Consider the following 20240-nt stretch of genomic DNA (forward strand, 5'->3'; position numbering starts at 1 on the left):
CCCACCTTATTGCATCATGGTTGTTAACTTGTAGGTTGAGGTTCAACAGCAAAACTAGAATCAATTTTTCCCCCTTCTTTACAATTTTACTGATAATTCATTTTTGATCTAGATCTTGGCCACTTTAGCATACAGTTTTTTTCTTCTTAAGTCTAGAACTTTCACTAGAGGATGCAGTTTATGTCTTCTGCATATCTGAATTGCCTCCATTACTGTTTTTTTTTTTTTCATTTTGTATCCATTATTAAGTAAGAGTTATTTGAACACAAGCACTGGAACAGTGCATCTCGATAAGTGCATCCAGTTGGCTAATAAGTGATTAACGGGCAGTAATGTACAACATGGATATGTTATACAAAGGAATAATCATGTCTTGGGCAAGACAGCAGGATGGCACAAGATTTCATCACACTCAGAACAGTATGTAGTTTAAAACTTATGGATTGTTTATTTCTGGAATTTTCCACTTCGTATTTTCAAACCATGGTTTCCTGTGGGTAGCCAAATCTGTGGGAAGTATAATCATGGATAAAGGGGGACTACTGTGTGTAACTCCCTTTGGTTGCATCCCCATCCTGTCCAGCATTTCCTTTGCATTCTTTGTTCCAGCTGTACGAGGCCTTTAGTCTTCTTTGCCCACCATTTTTTTCTTCTCCAGGCATCTTGGCACTTGTTCTTTTTCTCTGCCTGGAATGCTGTTCTTTGCTTTGAAAAATTATTCCTAGGAAGTCTTTCTTAAGAGTTTGGCTCAAACATCAATTTTTCATGGAATTTCTTTTTGTGTGAATAGAAGTAGAGAGAAGAGTCTCCATTTAGTCTATCACCTGCTACAACAACTATCAGTTTCCTGAAATTCTTTTTTTTCCCCCTTGCCTTCCTTGAAGTTGAAGTCCTCCTGGTGCTTTTCAAAATTAGTACTGCATTGATTTATGAAATAAATTAATTTTAGTGTCTCAAAATGTTCAACTCCATAAAAGCAGAGAGTGGGTTTTGCCTATAATTACTTTTCTAGTACTTAGTTCAGTGTCTGGATTGCAAGTGCTCAAACTACCCTTTGCAGTAGCTAGGATTAAATAGGAGTTTGAGGCTGTGTAAGTTAAAAGTCTGGTCTACTATACAGGTATCTATCATATAGTGGTTATTAAATAAATATTAATTGTAATTTTGGGGGGTGCTGGGAATCAAATCCGGGTCCTTGCACACTCCTAGACAAGTGCTCTACTACTGGATTACACCCCCAGCTTTGTGTTCCCTGCCCCTGCCCCCAGAATCACAGGATTCAGTCAGAAAGTAGAACCACTAGGATGAATAAAGAAAAAAAAGGTGTGTGTGTGTGTGTGTGTGTGTGTGTGTGTGTGTGTATTATTTGAGGGATTTGTATAGTGAATTAAGTTTACCCAATGTAGTAACTCTGGGAGTAGTTTCCATAAGGCTGTTGTAGTCATGCTTGATTTGAAGTTAGAAGAACAGACAGACATTTGGGAAAGAAGGATCAATGTGAAGTGAAGAGAAAGAACAAGCTCGAAGCCACAATAATGGTACAGGGGAAGCAATGCCAGTTTCTCTTGTTACTGACTTAGTTGTATGAGCGGCCTGGAAGAGGAGGGAGGGCCCTTGGCAGGTAGCTGAACATACATATTCAGGCCAGGCATGATGGTACACAACCTGTGATCCCAGCTAACTTGACAGGTGGAGGCAGGGCGATTACAAGGCCCAACCAGGGCAATTTAGTGAGACCCTCTCTGAGAATATTTTAAAAAGGACTGGTGATATAACTCATAGTCAGATGACCCCTGGTTTCAGTTCCTAGTATCTCAAAAACTAACCAACCCCCTACCTCTTTTGTCCAGGAGGTAGAGATGCTCAGAGCACCCCAGGGGAGAGGCTAGTTAATTCAGCACAACAGTGTGTGCAGAGCCATGGGATGGCTTCTCCTTCTGTACTCTCTGCCCAAGACTGTGGTCAGAAACATAAGGGAAAGGAAATTCAGGGGAATGTAGTTCAGCTTAGCCAAATTAAAACATCATAAAGCAGAAGGATGAGCTCAGGATTGTAAATTCTCAGCTCAATTTGCACATAGGAACCTGGAAGTTTCAGTGACATCCCTAAAAGATGGTGCAAATGAAATTCCTAATTTATGGGTGAAGGTATTGACTTTTAAGGAATTGAATCCTTTTTTTTTTTTTTTTTTAGAGAGAGAGAGAGAGAGAATATGAATATCACTTTAATATTTATTTTTTAGTTTTTGGAGGACACAACATCTTTGTTTGTATGTGGTGCTGAGGATCGAACCCAGGCTGCACGCATGCCAGGCGAGCGCGCTACTGCTTGAGCCACATCCCCAGCCCCAAGGAATTGAATCCTGAAAGTTGTTATGGTAGTGAAATGGTCAAAATCCAATTAAGCTGGAGACCTTGAGAGCTGTTGTACTACCTTGGCTAGTAGGAATAGCTTTTTCAGTCCCCTCCTGAAGAACTTCCATCTCTCTGTGCCTGAACTGCCTGCATTGGCTTCTTTTCCTGAGAATGTGAGCAACCATTATCTTTGTTCTAGACCTGTAGTGAGGTAATACTCCAAATTGTTGAATAGTTTTGACACTATATAGATAGGAACCTGGTTGTGGGACTAGATCTTAATTGTGGAACATAAAGCTGGATCAGTGTATTGGTAAGTTGACAGTAGTGTTTCTGGATTCAGTGTGTTAACTTGAAGGATAGAAAAGTGCCTGAGTAACTTTGTTGGTTGGCTGAAAACAGCCAAAATGTGACCCGTACTAAATGAACTATCTTGGTATACTGTAGAAGGAAGGGATCCAAAAATTAGAGATATTTGCATGGGAGGATTTATTTGGAGCTCATGTCTTAGATTGTTTCTGTAAGAGATAAATTTGAGAGGAGAGCACCAGTGACCGTGAGCTCTGTGGTCACTCTTTGAAAGTCTGAAATGACTGTAGGAACTATTGCCATTGAACTGGGATCCTTAAATGCAATGGGGATAACTGGACCTGTGGTGACAGGAGCCCAGCGGCCCCACCTAATTAACAAAGATGAGGATAGAGGAGCCAAAGCAGTAATCAAACAATCTGGAGTATGGTATTGGCTGGTTGATGATAGTATTCCTAGAATTGAAATAAAGGGATAGTACACTGAAGTCCTACTTGATTTAAGTTAAAAAAAAAAAAAACTAGATCTAGTTAACAGAATTTTTACTAAAGTTGTCAAAGCAGAGGTTTTGGTGTTAAATTTTCAGGCTTAATTTATAAACTGACAATGAAGGGGGGGCGAAGCCAGACCTCTCAAAAGAACTTTTTTTTTTTTTTTTAAAACCTTCTTTACTAGAGTGTTTGAAGGTGGGGTGGGGAAAATACAACCTGTTAATGGGGTTAGTTCATCATTTGTGTATTCTCTATTCCTATTTTGCCCATTTCTTATCCATAGGGGGTTAAATATTTTTCATTAATACTACTGCGATTGATAACAGTATAGTATAAATGTATCAGAATTTTCTCTGATGGTTCAAGATAACATTGCTAATTGAATTGGTAATAGTGTACCCTGTAATAATTCCTAACTTCCGACTATATTTCTTTTCTTTTTTTTTTTTTTTTTTTTGGTACTGGGGATTGGGGGATTGGTGAACCACCTCTCCAGCCCTATTTTGTATTTTCTTTAAGACAGGTGCCTCACTTTTGCTGAGGCTGGCTTTGAACATGCGATCCTTCTGTCTCAGCCTCCCGAGCTGCTGGAATTACAGGCATGTTCCACTGTACATTTCTTTGTAAAAACTAAAGATGCATGTAATTTTGCATAATGTTACTGAACTCAAGTTTGGAAGCTCATCTCACGAAAAACCAGTGTCTGAAAGATAAGCTTTGGTGAGAAAGGCATTATTCGGTGGCTAAACAATGGAGAATTGTTGGTACTCCAGTAATCCCAGAGATTTAAGAGACTGAGGCTGGAGGATCGCAAGTTCCAGGCCAGCCTTGGCAACTTACTAAGGCTCTAAGCGACTTATTGAGACCCTGTCTCAAAATGAAAAAGGCTGGGGATGTGGCTCCGTGGTAAAGCATCCCTTGGTTCAATCCCCATGGAGAAGTGGGAGCTTTGCTTGCAGATCAACTTCTTAACAATTCCAGCAGGTTGAAGAGTTATGGGTATAGTCTAGGAATAATGAGTGAGTGGACTGGTGCCACCTCTTTTTACTCCTTTCATGGTTTGGGTGTTTCCAGTCATGGTGACTGGCAGGTGCCTTTAGCCTTGAAAGAAAGGCAAGTTTAGGTTAGTGTTACAACTACCAAGGTGCTGCAAGAAATCAAACATGTGATTGGAAGTGGGTGGGCAAAGCAGACTTTACTTCTGCCAGAAGGGTGTGCTATAGAACCTGGCTAGCAAGGGCTTGGGTGGGTGGGCAGTCCTCCTTCCTGCTCTTATTCCTAATGCAGCACATACCCTTGCTCTGATTCGAGGAGTTCCGGGTTCCAATCTACTTGATTGGCTAATTTTAAAATTGGGGTGGGCAAAGGGATCGGCTATAATTGGACCTCTTATCCCAGTTAAGGCTAAATATTATATTCTGAAAATGGGCCACCAAACTTTCTATTTCTCAGTCAGGTTAACCGTATATTATAGTTTTGGATAAAATACTTTTCAAATGATCAGCATGTCTACACGAAGAGCTGACCCAAAGGTTAAAATGGAACAAAGTGTTCTCATCTTGTCCAGTCTCCCACAGAACGCTTGTCAGGCCTGGGTGAGGAGTCGAGTGTTTTCAGCGGAGGCTGCTTTATGGTCCCTGGAAAATAACCTGGGCGGCCATTACCACAGTCGCCCACAAGTCAAAGAGCTGTTACCTACAAAAAAGCTAGTGGGAGACTAATAACAATTGCCCAACTGTGTGATCTCCAGAATTAGTGAGTTTTAAGTAAACTAAGAACACATAAAAAAGAGGTTTATTTTAGCCTTTTCCCAGAAACAATATTATGTGCTTCATGAATCAGAGGCCAAGTTTTTGCCTTTCTCAAATCCAGTGAATAGGCCAAAAAAAAAAAGCTTTGGGATGAGGCTTTGGGAGTTAGGGGAAGAAGAGATATAATCACAAATATAAAATACAACAAATAATACAGGAGTAAAATCCAGTGATGTTGGATGAGATCATAGGCAACATGAAAGTCATTGTTTAATGACAATGTCATGTTTCAGTTGGTTAGCACAAGTGAAGGATTGTTAAAGGATAAAGGAAATTTTGAACAGTTGTAAGAGTGAGGGAAAGAGTGGAAAGGAGAGACTTAATAACATTATGTTTGGGGGCCTAAAACAGTGCTATCTCTTCATGTCATTTTTATTTACCAGAGAAATGGCCTTCCTCTGCTTAACTAGATTGATAATTGTGGGTGGTAAGAAAGTTTACTGTTAAGTAGTCTGGATAGGAAAAGAGGGCTTGCAAGTTGAGAGGCTTTTCCCATTTGTGCTTATGTCCCTGCCCTATGTGCGCCTGCTCTTCTTACAGGTGCAGGTCTCTGTGCTGATGCTGTGCTCACATTTTCTCCTTTTCTATAAGTGTTTATTGACCCAGTATTGCCTTCATTTTGGATCTGCCTATTTTTTCTTCCTGAAAACTTTTGAAGTATAGCTGGGGATGATATTAATTTATAATTACTATACAAAATATTTGATAAACTGTTTGCAAACAAACAAACAAACAAACAAAAAAACCAGAATATAGACTCCAAATTAACCAAGACATTAGATTCCAGTGTCTTTGGTGTGCACTGTGCTCACACTCCTCCCCTTCTGTTTGAATGCTGGTAGCATTATTAAAGAAGTATCATTTTCTTATACCCATTCTTTAGATTGAGTTTTTAAATACTTTGTTCCAGTTTGGTAAATGACTTTTTGAAGGTTTAATTTTTATGAGATTGTTTTCGTTCTAACAGTGATTCATAAGTGCAGCTAATGTTTAATTAAAAACATTTTGTGTAGAGGTATAATTCGTATTTGTAGTGGTTTCTTGAACTTTCTGAAAATTTTTAGAAAGAAGTTAAACAGTGTTTAAACACCTTTCAAGCACACATTAATTGACTGTTAAATAAGGTCTGTTGAATGATCTTTTTTATTTAGAATTCATCTCTGACTTAAAGCTGTCGGTCATTTTTTTTTTTTTTTTGTATTATCCTGGTGTTTAATCTTGTGAGATTTTCCTTTTAAATAGATTCAGCAAAAGATAAAAGTAATTCTGTGTACTTTTATTCATGATTACTCTTCATCACCATCTTTAAAATATTAGTCCATAAAGTAAGTTTTGCCTGAATTACATAGTCTTTAAATAGATGACATATTGTTTGTGGGACTATAATTTAGTCCTTTTTGGAGGATGGTTCCCTAAACTTAAACAGGATTAAAAATCCACATACACTTTTGACCCAGTTCCACTGCTTGAAATTTATTATATATAAATCTGCATAGGTATACAAATAAGTATGAGGTTTTTCATCACAGTAGTGTTTGTGATAATGAAAAATTAGAAACAGTTGTTCAATAATGGAATTAAGGGAAAATAAATGATGGTATTCATATACCAGAATGTTCTGCCACTTTTGAAATTAAAGAGGTTGATGGCAGGTGCCTGTAATCTCAGCTGCAGGAGGCTTAGGAAGGAGACCACAAATTCAAGGCCAGACTGGGCAACATAGCCAGAAGTATTTTCCAAGGAAAAAGATTGGCAGGAAATTTATTTCATGAGAAACTTAACATTTGATAAGAGAAGCAGGTGTAGATAAAACTATGTGCTCTTGGTGTTAGATTCATAGCAATCTTTACAATTATGGAGGAAGCAAAGGGGACAGAAGGTATTTATTGTGTGCTCAGTTGTAAATAACTTCTTAAACTTTGAGTTAATAGCAAATTCCCCTTTGGTTTGAGCACTGTTGACTTCTGTAGTTTTTTTCTCCTTGTCAACTTTAAAAAATTTTTATCATTATGTTTAAGTACAGAAGTAGTTATAAAATTCTTTTTAAATATTGTTTTTAGTTGTAGATAGACACAATATCTTTATTTATTTACTTACTTATATGTGGTGCTGAGGAATGAACCCAATGCCTCACACATTCGAGGCAGGTGCTGTACCACTGAGTTACAGCCCCAGCCCTGAATTCTGGTTTTTGACGGACACTGACTGTGTAACTACCACTCATTTCATCATGAGTGTCCATCATGGGTTCCCTGTGATGGTAGTTTGTTTCATTATGTATGACTGCATAGTAGTTAATTTGTTTTCCTGTTGACAGATATTGGATTAGTTCTGGTTTCCCCAGGAACAAGAGGATAGCAAGTTGAGGTTAGATTGACTAGAGCCGTGAGACCCACACAGATCTGATGGTTGTGGAGGAGGAAGGGGGAAGGGAAAGAGGGAATCTCAGGAAAGGTCTTAGGGCTATAGTGCATTTCCAAGGCATTTTGAGGCAGGCAGTCCTTCAGCCATTTGCCATTTAGAGGAGTCCTTTGTTCTGTAGCAATAGGCCTACTTCAGTCACTGGCTGAAAGAACCTGTGGGAAGTATGAGGCCAGAGGGAAAGCAGTGATGGATTCAGAGCAGAGCCTCCTCTAAGTCATTTGGTTAAGCTCCCCGTGGTAGGTGATCTGTGAGACTCATTTGTATGATGTCATAGGCTAATGTGAGTGGTATTGACATAAACATTCATGTTCTTATTTTTTTGCCAGGTTTTCTGTTGGGTAAATTAAGGAATGGAATCACTGGGTCATATATTATGCCTGTGACAGGTACTAATTGATGAAATAAGCTTTTCCAGAGTGGTTACACCAATTTTTCTTCCCATTGCAGTGAATATTCTGTGGCTCCAATATCCTCATTGAGAATGTGTATTGTTAGTGTATCCAATTTTAGACATTCCACCTGTTATGTACAGGTATCTTACTGTGGTTCTTACCTTCTTCTAAGTTAGGTGTGGCTATGGGATTTGCCTTGGTCAATGAATGTGAGCAGAAGAGACTTTGTCACACAAACTGTAAGAACAGTGGTGAGATTTGTCATGTTCCCTTCTTCCTGCCAGAGTGATCCTGTTGACAGGTGACCCAACTGTGTGGGGGGGGGGATGGAGAAAAGGAGGAGGTGGGGGAGGGCAAGGGAAGGAAGCTGGGCAGGGTGTCTGTGTGTCTGTCTGTCTGTCTGTCTTAATCAACTAAGATTTCTGAAGTTGTTCATAGTCCTTTCCCTCTCTCTTGTGCTGGGGATGGAACCCAGAGCATGGCGGGGGGCTAGGCAAGCACTTCTAAGGTACACCCCATCCCTTTTTCTTAAGTAGAATTAGAGAAGTTTTAAGTTCATAGCAAAATTGAGCATGACATGCAGGCCTTCTCATATATCTCCTGACCCTACACATATATAACCTCTGTCATTAACATTCCCTTCAGATTGGTATATTTGTTACAGTTGATAAACCTGCCCTGATACATCCTTATCACCCACAGAATAGTTTGCATTTCTTGGCTTCTGACAATTACAAAATGACCTGTACCCACTACTATAGTATCATAGTGGTCTTCTCTGAGTTCTATCAATCCCATTATAGTAAAAAAGCATAACACTTAAGCTTATGAAGCTTATGAAGCTTTATGGCCCAGCACATGTGCAGTTTTTGTGGTGCTAGGGATTGGACCCAGAGCATATGCTAGGCAAGCACTGTATCACTGTTAAGGTTTGATTCTGGAATGTCTTCAAAGGGTCATGTTGAAGGCTTGGTCCCCAATGCAGCAGTGTATATAAGTGAGGATTTTGGGTAGTGATTGGACTATAAGGCCTGTTGTCTCCTCAATGGCTTTAATCTATTGAGGGATTTGTATTTGAATGAACTGTTGGGATGTGGTAGAAACTGCAGGAGGTAGGACCTGCTTGGAGGAGGTGGGTCAATGAGGGCTTGCCCTGGAAAGGATATAATTTGTCCTTGAGCCCTAACTGCTCTGCTTTCAGCGCCATTTCTGCTATGATGTTCTGCTTTATTATAGTCCCATAACAGTGGAACCCACAAATCATGGACTGGAACTCTGGAACTGTGAGCCACAGTAGATTTTTCCTTCTTCAGGTTTTTTTTTTCCCTCAGATATTTGTCACAGAGACAAAATATTGACTAAAACAACTAGTTTGTAGCTTTAAAGTGTTATGTGTGGTTGGAAAGAATGTATTTCTGTTTGTTGGGTATAGTGCTTTGTCAATTCAAGTTGATTAATCTTGTTAAATTATTGTAGCCTTAAAATTTTTTTTTTTTCATGGTTTGGCTTACTGGTTCTATTGATTACTGAGGTAGATGTGTTAATACTGGCTGAGTATCTTACCTAAAATGCTTGGAACCAGAAATGTTTTGGGTTGCCCTCCCTCCACCCTGATAGTGGAGATTTGCATATATATATATATCTCTCCCATGTTCAAACATGAAATTACCCATAACCACATAGACTGAAGGTGATTTTATGCAATATTTATAATAATTTTTGCTTGAAACAGTTTTACGGTGTGGAATTCTCCACTGTGGCATCATGTCAGCACTCAAAATGGGTCAAATTTTTGATCTTTTTTTTTTTTTTTGGTACTGGGATTGAACTCGGGCACTCAACCACTAAGCCACATCCCCAGCCCTATTTTGTATTTTTTTATTTAGAGACAGGGTTTCACTGAGTTGCTTAGTGCCTCAATGTTGCTGAGGCTAGCTCTGAACTGGAAATTCTCCTGTTTCAGCCTCCTGACCCACTTTGATTACAGGCCTGCGCCACTGCACCAGGCTTGAGTGAAGTGTTTTTTATTTTGTATTTTCTGTTTAGAGAAGTGCAAACTGTACTTTGTTTTTGTGTTTCCTTTTCCTTAGTTCTGATAATTTTTACTTTATGTATTTTCAGGATATGTTATTGGTTGCACGCATATTTAGAGTTGTTTATCTTAAATGTTCTTTAAGACAAAAACATTAGAGGTAAATTTATCAACTTGATATTAATGTTGCAATATCATTTTCTTAATATTTGCAGAGTATCTTCTTTATTTTTTATTGTCAGTGTATATACTTAGGTTGTTGGTGATTCTCTTGTTAGGACCATATAGTAGGATATTAAAAGCCTTGTCAGTTGTTATTATGATTGGAACATTTGATCTATTTGACTTAGTTGGGTTTAAATATGTTAATGAGTTCATTTTCCTTATTCCTCTCTTACACACTTTTTCCTGTTGATGTCGCCACCTTTTGTCTTTTGTGTTTTTTTTTTTTTTTTTTTTTTTTTTTTGTGGTGCTGGGGATTGAACCCATTGCCTTGTGCATGCGAGGTAAGCAGTCTACCAACTGAGCTGTATCCTCAGCCTGGGATTCTTATTGTTTATTTACTTGTTTTTTTTTCCTCTGAACTTGGAAGTTAGTTAAAATGTCTATTTGACTTATCAGAATCTAATATTATTTGGCACTTCCTGTCTCTTCCTGGACACTTAAACTCCATTTATTTTATTTTTACTTTAATGTTATATTTTTGCTGTTTTAAATCTATTTTATTTTAAAACATTAATTAATTGTCAGTCAATAGGTACAGTCAATACCTATTTAGATTTACCCACAAAATTTACCCATTTCATTGATCTTCATTCCTGGTTGTAACTTGGTCCTCCATCTTGGAACATTTTCCTTCTGTCTCAAGAGCTATCATAACATCCTTTACATTTTTCACCTGTTGTGTTGAGTTCTTATAGTGCATCAATCCTGAATGTGTATAAATATAAAAATTGTAAAAATATTAGAAGTTATCTTCCTTTTTGAAAGATGCGTGTGTGTGTGTGTGTGTGTGTGTGTGTGTGTGTGTGTATAGTATTGGATTGAACCCAGAAGTTTTTAACCCTGAGCCACATTCCCAGCACCCCATCCCACCTTTGAGACAGGGCCTCATTAAATTGCTGAGGCTGGCTTTGAACTTGTGATCTTCCTGCTTCAGCCTCCAGAGCTGCTGGGATTACAGGTGTGCGACACTGTGCCTGGCTGTTTTTCCTGTTTTTGATTTTCCATGATTTTACTATCATTTTTCTAGGAGTTTGTGCAGTTTTTTAAAAATCCTGCTTGGGATGGGTCCACAGAGAACTGCTCTTTCATTAATTTTGAAGGTGTTCATTTTTTAAGAGTTTCTGCTATCTCCCTTCTCCACCCCTATTCTGAGAACCCATTTAAACCCTGTTAAACGTTTTTCAATCTCTTACCCATTCTTGCTTCAATCTGGATATTTTTTGTCTGCTGTCTATTTAGTCACTACTATTCTTTCTTTTTTTAAGTCATTAATTTTTATCATATTAACCTGCTGTTAGTCTTGTCCATTAAATTTGTTGTATTTTTTTTCCACTTCTGGAATACCTGATTTTTAATTTTTTTAACCAAAGTTTTCAGTTGTATATCTCTTTGAACATAGTAATTATAGCTATTTCCTTTTTCATTTAATAATTATGTTTATTGGGGCTGGGGTGAAGTTCAGTGGTAGAGCATGTGTGAGGCCCTGGGATTGATCCTCAGCAATATAAAAAGCAAGCAAGCAAGCAAAGAATAACAAAAAAAATGTACCATTCTCCTAGTATGATTTTGAAACTCAATCCTGTCAGTTCTGTGGCTTTTTTCTAGTTTTTATTTGTTGTTTTCTGTGGGTTTTATTCATTTTGTTTATGTGCACATCTAGTAGAGTATATTTTAAATATTATTTGAATAATTTGGGGTCTAGAATCATATTCCCTGGGAAGATTCATGCTTGCTTCTGGCAGGCATTTGAGGGACTGGGAATTCTTTGTCCCTGCAGTTCAGTTGTGGGGATGAAGATGAGTTATGCTTAGAGCCTGGCCTCCTCCCTCTTCCCCCAGCTCCTTAAGGGAGCTGTTCAGGATTCCAACTCAGTGACACAAGTTTCCCAGTGCCTCTCCAGCTGCCCTCCCCTTGGTAGCCCCTGTATTCTAGCCCTCTGTCTCCTAACCTTGCTAAAACTGTCAGTCTCTCAACTGCCCCTAACACTTGGCAGTTAGTCTCAAGGATGAAAGTGGTTTCAGCTGTAGAATTTCCCATCCTAGATTTTGCCTCTGTGGTGTTGTACTATCTTTCTCTTTCAAGTTCTTTGATGTCTTTAGATATGTTTAGTGTATGTGTTCAACTTCTCATCATGGAAGTTTTCATTCATATATAAGAGTAAAGAGTGCAAAAGAATTCTTTGGTAAAACTCCAGTAGTCTTTGATAGCTTCCTTGCTTCTGGTATGGCAGGATGTTCCAAGCTCCTGTGACCTAGAATTAGTTTTTTCTGCTAGAAACTCTGGTTCCTAATAGGTTTTGCTAGGGGTACCTTTAAATTTTATTTTTATTATGTGGCTATTAGGATTACTAGTTTATAATTATCAGGAGTTGGCCATTCTTTTTGATGATACTTGGAGGTGATCTTTAGTGAAACCTGTGGATAACTATTTGGAATGTTTTTGAACACGGTGAATTAAGCTACACAGGCTAACAAGGGAAACCAATTATATTTAAAGAATTATAAAAATATTACTGTATTGTGTAATGTACTTTGGTAACATAAGTGACAAGACAATATATGGGTCATAGCATATAGTTAACATATACGTACTTCAAATTTTGTTTTTTAAGGGATTAAAAGGAAGGTTTTTGATGTGTATTTGGAAAAGAAATGGATTATAGGGTGGTCTGTAGCTTATTTCCTTTTACGTACTAATTACCAAATAAGGGAGTGATAAGGGAGTACAGGAGATGTTTTAGATGTGTGTGTCATTGTAAGTGCAGTTCTTTCTTTTTTTTTGGTACTTGGGATTGAACCCATGGTGCTTAATTATGAGCCACATCCCCAGCCCTTTTTGTATTTTATTTAGAGACAGGGTCTTACTGAGTAGCTTAGGACCTTGGTAAATTGCTGAAGCTGGTTGGCTTTGAACTCCCAATCCTCCTGCCTCAGACTCCAGAATGCACTTAATTAACTGCCCATTTAGGTCAAACTTCACAGGTTTCTATAAGATTGACCCCATTTCATACACCAGCTACAAACTTGGGGGGGTTCCCAAGTTACCTTTTGCATACTGATTGGGTTCACTACAAATTTTGGAGATTTCTATAACCCACCTCAAGTTTGATCATGCACTTAGAAAAATTTATAGAATTCCAGAGAGTACAGTATTTATGATTATAGTTTTTAAATTAGAAAAGGTTACAAAAAGAAATGTCTAGGGCAAGACCTGTAAGGGTCAAATGTGCAATGCTGTTCCCTACTGAGTCAGTTTTTGTTACCGCTGTTGACGGGTGAGGAGTCCTTGCTTCCCCAATGTTGAAGAATAACACCAGAGAAGCACGCTGAGGCAAGGTCAGAGTAGAAATTAGAAGTTTATTAGAGGACAGCAGAAAAGACTTCTCCCGGAGGAAGAAGGGGACCCAAGAAGTGCGGTTGTCTCTCCATTTTATAGTTGATGGAATGTAGGTGGGAAGGCCAGAGGGGTGGGACACGGGTGGGCCAAAGAAGTAATCTGGGCATCTTCAAGTTTGCTGTTCATTAACATTTCTTTGGGATGGGCTATCTTCAAATCTGTTGGGTTGTTTCCTGGAGTTCATTAACATTCCAGGAGAGTTGCTCCACTTTTCCTCAGCATGGCCTCCATTTTAGATTTCACTCGTTATTAGACCCGATTTACCTAACTACACTGACTACCTAATTTTAAATCTGGCTTCACTTTGACCCTCCTGGACCATCCATGTGTTACTATAGCATGCAGAGTATTGTCAGCCAGAAGCGCTCACCTGAGTCTGTGTGTCCATGGTTTTTATTGATGATTCTTTTACATCCCCATGATTGACCGACTCATTGGTCAGAACTTGAACTCAGTCTCTTAACTCCTGGATTGCTTTCATGGGACTCAAAGCTCCAATCTTCTACTCCCATGGTTGATCTTTCTGGTGTGGCCAGAACTTTTGAGTCATCTTGTTAGCAGAGGCTGTCTGGGAGCTCACCTAGAATTACAGACACTCCTGAGTTGTCCTCAGGAAATTTCATGGATTTAGAGGGTACTTCCCAGGAACTGGAACCAAGGCTATTCAGGCTTTTTGTTATACTAATTATGCTTCCTTAGTGGTGGCTAAGGACCAGGCCTAACAGCTGGCTTATGCTGTACCTGAGTCCTAGTAAGAAGCTGGTTTTTAATGGTAGTGGCAGGTCTAATACTTTCAGCCTAGAAATATTTGGTGAATTTGGGATATATTTTGAGATCTGCAACAGATGCAGTGGGTTGTTCTGTTGTTCATAAAGTTAGAGGTACTGCTAAAGGTATTGCATACCTTCAGGATGGAAATAAGGAAGGAAGAGCCTTATTTCAGAAGGAGTGTGGAAGAAATGTAGAAATCATCTCCCATCCAAACTCGTGGTCCTTGTAGATTTTATCCATGCATAAGAGCTTCTTTATTAAAAGGTAGTGTTTAGTTGTTTAGACTGTTTAATGATTTTGTTTTTATCAATGGGAGAGTTTCAGCTTTGCAGGCCTTTGGTGTGGTAGCACTTTTCAAGGTCCTTGAATAGCTGAACACTGTAATTCTGCTGTTTAGAATTGAGTCCTCCCCCCTCCTCCTTTTCCTCTTTTCTTGTTTCTTCTTCAAGTTGAACCTAGGGGCACTGAGCTATACCCCCAGTCTTTTTTATTTTGAGACAGGGTTTTGGACTTGGACTTTGACTCCTTCTGCTTCAGCCTCCCAAATCTCTGGGATTACAGGCAGGCACCTGCACACAGCTCCCAGTGATCCCCCCCTCCCCCACCGTTTATAGTTACAAAATTTAAAGCCACCGACCCCCTTTCTCTCTCTTTCCTTTTGGTACTGGAGATTTGACCTAGGGATGCTTTACGACTGAGCTACATCATTAGTCCTTTTTGTTTTTAAATTTGAGATAGGTTCTGAGTTGCTTAGGACCTTTCTAAGTTCCTGAAGCTTAGGACCTTTCTAAGTTCCTGAAGCTGGCCTTGTTGAATTTTGCAATCCTCCTGCCTCAGCCTCCCAAGCTGCTGGGATTACAGGTGTGCACCACTGGACCTGGCTCCTTTTCCTTCTCTCTAAGAGGTGGAATCTTGCTGTGTTACTCATGCTGGGCTTGAACTCCTGGACTCACATGGGTCCTTTTGCTTCAGCCTGCTGAGTAATTATCTTTTTGTGGTGAAAAAAAATTTTTTTATAGAAAACTTGAAATAGGCAGTTGGATATCTACATATTCATCCAGATTTAGGAATTGCAAATACTTTACCACCTTAACCTGTTTTTCTTATCCACTGGCTATAAATTGGAAATTTCAATGATTTCCCCCCTTGAGTTTAATAATTTGCTGAAATGGCTCACAACTCAGGAAAAGTGTACTTAACTAGATTGTAGGTCCATTATGAAGGCTACAGCTCAAGATGAACAGTTAGAGTTGCATAGGGCAAGCTCTGGAGGAGAGTTCTGGAGCTCCTAAATCTTTTCCAGGAATCTCCATGTGTTCATCCACTTGGATGCTGTCTGAACTGGGGTTTTATGGAAGTCTTCTTAGGCACGGTTGACCACATTACTGACCATTGATGATTACTGACCAGTCTCTAGCGCTGCGCAGGGGTGGGGGGTGGGGTGGGGGGGTGGGGGGGTTTGGATGGTGGTTGGACGGTGGTTGGACGGTGGTTGGACGGTGGTTGATTGCCCTGGAAATCCCTGAGGCCATCCATGTATCCTTGGGCATCAGTCATTCCTTTAACAAAACTGTATTCTAGGATCTTAGGAGCTGTGTGCTAGGCAATGAGAGGAAGACCAAAATGTGTTTTTCTAATGTCACAGATATTTTTCTTTATATCACAGATCAAAGTAAGTGTGTGTGTGTGTGTGTGTGTGTGTGTGTGTGTGTGTGTGTACTGGGGATTGAACTCAGGGGCACTCCACCATTGAGCCATTCCCAACACTATTTTGTATTTTATTTTATTTAAGTAGAGACAGGGTCTCACTGAGCTGAGGCTGGCTTTGAACTCATGATCTTCCTGTCTCAGCCTCATGAGTTGCTGGGATTACAGGTGTGTGCCCATGTGCCCAGTTTGTATTCTTACATTGTTCAAAAAGTCCCCTTGTTTCCTTCCCCCACTGCAGTTTTTCCTTCTACTTAAAAGTTTGTTAACCAAGTTCAACTTATAAATTTTAATGAAGTAGAAAGATGCAGAAAGTATTGCCAAGATAAGCTTAAATCTGCCATTGAAAAGGTTGCACACTTTAGAATATTAGTAAGTGAAAAATTACATTCCACACAACAAATTTAAGTTAGGATTAATTTAGATTTGTGTAGATTAACATTTTCTTTAATCTTTTTAAAGTAGTTTTGGAAAGAAGAATAGAGAAACAGGGTGGTGCCCTGGGATGTCCCTGACTACATTTATTGTAAGCTGCTGAGAATGTTCTAGTGGTTGAGAGAGATATGCACATGGCAAGGATGAAATTAGGTAAAAACTGGCAGGGCTAATTGTACATGGCTCAGGACAGTTCATCTTATTACAGGAGCAAAGGGCACTTTGGTGGTGGGATGGTAGTGTAGTTCGTGTTTCCCTCCCTCCCTCCCTCCCTCCCTCCCTCTCTCTCTCTCTCTCTCTCTCTCTCTCTCTCTCTCTCTCTCTCTCTCTCTCTCTTCCCCTAGAAGATAGCAAGCCTGTCTGGGCAGTAATGCTGAAGGTGCTTTGAGATTACAACCTGACACATTTGAAGTGAAAGTTTGTATGTTTCTCATCCATATTTAGTTCTTTAGTTGTAAGCATAGCAGAAAGGGAGTTGGGTTGATGCTTTGTACATTATAGTGAAGGAAAAGAAGCAGGAAAATTGAGCACAGCAAGGGAGCAACCACTGTGGTTGTACCATCCCTGAAATCTTAGCCAGCGATAGGTCATTTAGTTCCTGAGGTTCATAATAGGACAATGCAGAAATGATAAAAGTATGGAATGGTTGTGTTAAAATTTAGAAACCAAGAAATAGCCGAAATAAAAGGGTTACTAAACTGTTACAGATGTTAGCCAAAGTTAAAGGATTGGGCCTACAACAAATTCTCTTGAAATACCAGCATCAGCGTCATTGCCATATAGCATTTGGAAAAATGTCTTCTAGATCCAAGAAGCCAAGATATTTTATAATGAAAATCCTGGAAGCCAGGTATGGTGATGCATGCCTATAGTCCCAGCAACTCCAGAAGCTGAGGCAGGAGAATCACAGGTTTGAGGCCAGTCTCAGCAACTTAGTGAGGCTCTCTCTCAAAATAAATAAAAGGGCTGAGGATGTAGCTCAGTGATGGAGAGCTTGCTTTGGCATGCACGAGGCCCCAGGTTTGATTCCCACGTACTGTATCCAAAAAAAAAAAAAAAAAAGGGATGTGGCTCAATGGTTAAGTGGGCCTGGGTTCAGTCCCCAGTACCAAAAGAAAGATGATCTGTGAAAAAGAAGTATAAGTTACTTCATTGGGATTACATTGGTTATAAATAATAATGACAAGATGCAGCAAAGTCCTGCGATCAGAGGACCTTCCATAAGGAGAAGTACTTTTTGCTTTTTTGCTGGTTCTACAAGTACAATGCTGCCTTTCCTTGATGGCTGATCTTCAAAATAGAGGAAGGGAATGTGGAGAAGGTGCCTCTCCCCCCACACTATATTGGTCTAGCCCAAATCTGTCAGTGTAAAATGAACTCGTAACTCTTCTTCCCTCCATCCTCTGGTTTATAACTTAATTTAGAACATCTTGAAATTCTTCTGTCAGTTGCCTCAAATAATTGTTAGAATGGCAGTGTTAATGTAAGAAACCTGGAGTGATCAGAGGTGATATTGAGTGTGGGATGCTTGAAATGAAATTTTGGAGGTATTCATAGTTATTGGTGAGAAAAGGTCTGGGTTGTGACTGACTGTGGGAATAGTTGGCTTATGTATGGTAGGGAGTTTGAAGTGATGGTGTATCAGAACCCAGGGGAAGGCATTGAAAAGATCATATGTTTGGATGATGGGATTGCCAAGAATATTGGTTTCTTTTGATAGAAAGGAAATAAACCAGTACCAAAGTCTTCAGTAAAGATGTGCAGATGACCAGGAGACCAACAAAAAGGGGTAGCTGTTAGTACTAGTGTATGGGATGTGTTTCTAAATGGAAGTTTTGGATTGGAGAATGGAATGCAGTGAGAGATACAAGCAGATGCCTTTGGAGGGAGCTGTGAACGGGGAAGGTCTCTGGTGGTAGTAGGTAGCACTTTGCTGAAGGTGGTCTTTGCCTTCTGGAGAGGTGTGGGCAGGCACACAGAAGAGGGAGATCAATCTAATTGGATATGGCACCACGGGAAAGAGTTCAATGAAGAAAGCTCAGGCTGAATAAGGTAAATGAGCCATGTGAGAGTTTGTGTGTGTCCTGAGCCTAAGCAACTCCATTTTTTTTTTTTTTTTTTTTAAAGAGAGAGTGAGAGAGAGAGAGGGAGAGAGAGAGAATTTTAATATTTATTTTTTAGTTATCGGCAGACACAACATCTTTGTTTGTATGTGGTGCTGAGGATCGAACCCGGGCTGCATGCATGCCAGGCTTGAGCCACATCCCCAGCCCAGCAACTCCATTTTAAAACCCCAGTTTGAAACTTGCAGTCTCACCAGACACTCCTAATGGGCCCTCCAGTATGGCCCTCAGGCACAAAGAAGTCACTTCTTCTCACTCTGGTAAACTCAGTGTGAATCCTCTGGCATGTTGTCTTCCTGCTGATAAGGGTGGGACCACCAGACCAGATGTTTTAACCTCAGGGTAAATGACATCTCTGAGAGACTCAGGTGGCAGCTGATAACGATTGGAAGGGGGGTCAAAAGCTCCAAAATTTGGTATAAATAGTGGAGCAAATGAAGAGACATTCAGCCAGGTGATACTGATGCCCCCCACGCCCACACTGACATCCTAATACTTTTCATTGTTTGCCTGATCCTCTGCATTTTCCTCACTGCTGTCATCTTGACTCTTGACTTTGGTGAGAGCCGCAACTTCTCCCTATAACTCTCTCCTCAACCAGCCATCAGCTTCACCCCAGGAGAATCCTGCCTTGGTTCCTGACCTGATCACCATGTGTGAAGGAGTGTGCATCTGCTGGACTTAGAGCCTAAGGGTTGAGACTTTTGGTCTGGCACTTGAATTTAGCATGCAGAGGGAATGTCTGTCATGAGCCTGTCAAGATTGAGTGTGTTTTCAGTGCTTAGAATTAATCTGGAATTGTTTGCTGTGAATTGATTGTGTCTATTGCAGTGCCTAGATTGTCATTTTCTTGATTAAGAATTTATAGAGTGAAATTGTATTGAGTGACTTGAGTGAATAAAGCATTGAGAAAGGAAGAAGTGTAGACCTTGTTTATTTCTCCCCCTTGACTGCATAAGTCGTACTTTTTGCCATCACGATAGTGAAGCAGGTGGGTAGGCTAGTGGGGGACGGTGGGTGCCAGTTGTCCTGATATCTTTCATCATAGGCCTGGTTTCTTTAGTTGGGTAGGATGGGAGGCAGACTGGGTATAGCTTCCCAGAGATACTATCTGAAGCACTGGAGAGTTTGCTTAAGCCTCAACACTGAGAGGTATCACCTACAGAATAGGTGCTATTTTTGTGTTTTTCTCAGTACTTTACATTGCTATTACACACACATACACACACACACACACACACAATTTATTTTGCTTATTTGTTTGTTGTTTCCCCGTCTACCCTAAGCTTCCAACAATAGGCACCCTGAACATTTTTGGAAGAAATTAGTCATGAAATCATTGATTTTTTTTTTTTTAACTCTTGTCTTCCTTGAATAATATAAAAGGTTTATGTAATTTGGATTTTATTTATTATTTTTGAGATGGTTTTGCAATGTCAGCCAGGCTGGCCTTGAACTCCTGGGCTCAGTGGTAGTTTCCTGAGATGTGGGACTACAGGCTGCTCCGCCCGCCACTCCTGCATAGTGGAGAATTTCTACCTTAAAAGTTAAACTGTCTTCTCCTTCTTTCATCAGACATCTTAACTATTTTAATGATTTGGTTATATTTTAGTCTTTTAGATGATTAAGTTTTCCCTTCAGTTCTTTAAATTGGACATAAATTGCAGACATAAAGACTAAAACATAAGAACCAAGCATCATAAGTGAAATTTATAGTGGATTTTTTTATGCTCTCTGAGAATATATATGGAAGTATATACTGTGGACTG

General features: G+C 39.6%; 1 protein-coding gene across 4 annotated transcripts in view; it reads left to right on the forward strand.

Moving 5' to 3' along the window:
* Positions 1 to 20240, forward strand: part of Spin1 (spindlin 1) — a 68250-nt gene that overhangs the window by 8880 nt on the left and 39130 nt on the right. The gene's annotated exons all lie outside the window — the stretch shown is intronic.

The sequence above is a fragment of the Urocitellus parryii genome, chromosome 13 (genome assembly GCF_045843805.1).
Source record: "Urocitellus parryii isolate mUroPar1 chromosome 13, mUroPar1.hap1, whole genome shotgun sequence".
NCBI lineage: Eukaryota > Metazoa > Chordata > Mammalia > Rodentia > Sciuridae > Urocitellus > Urocitellus parryii.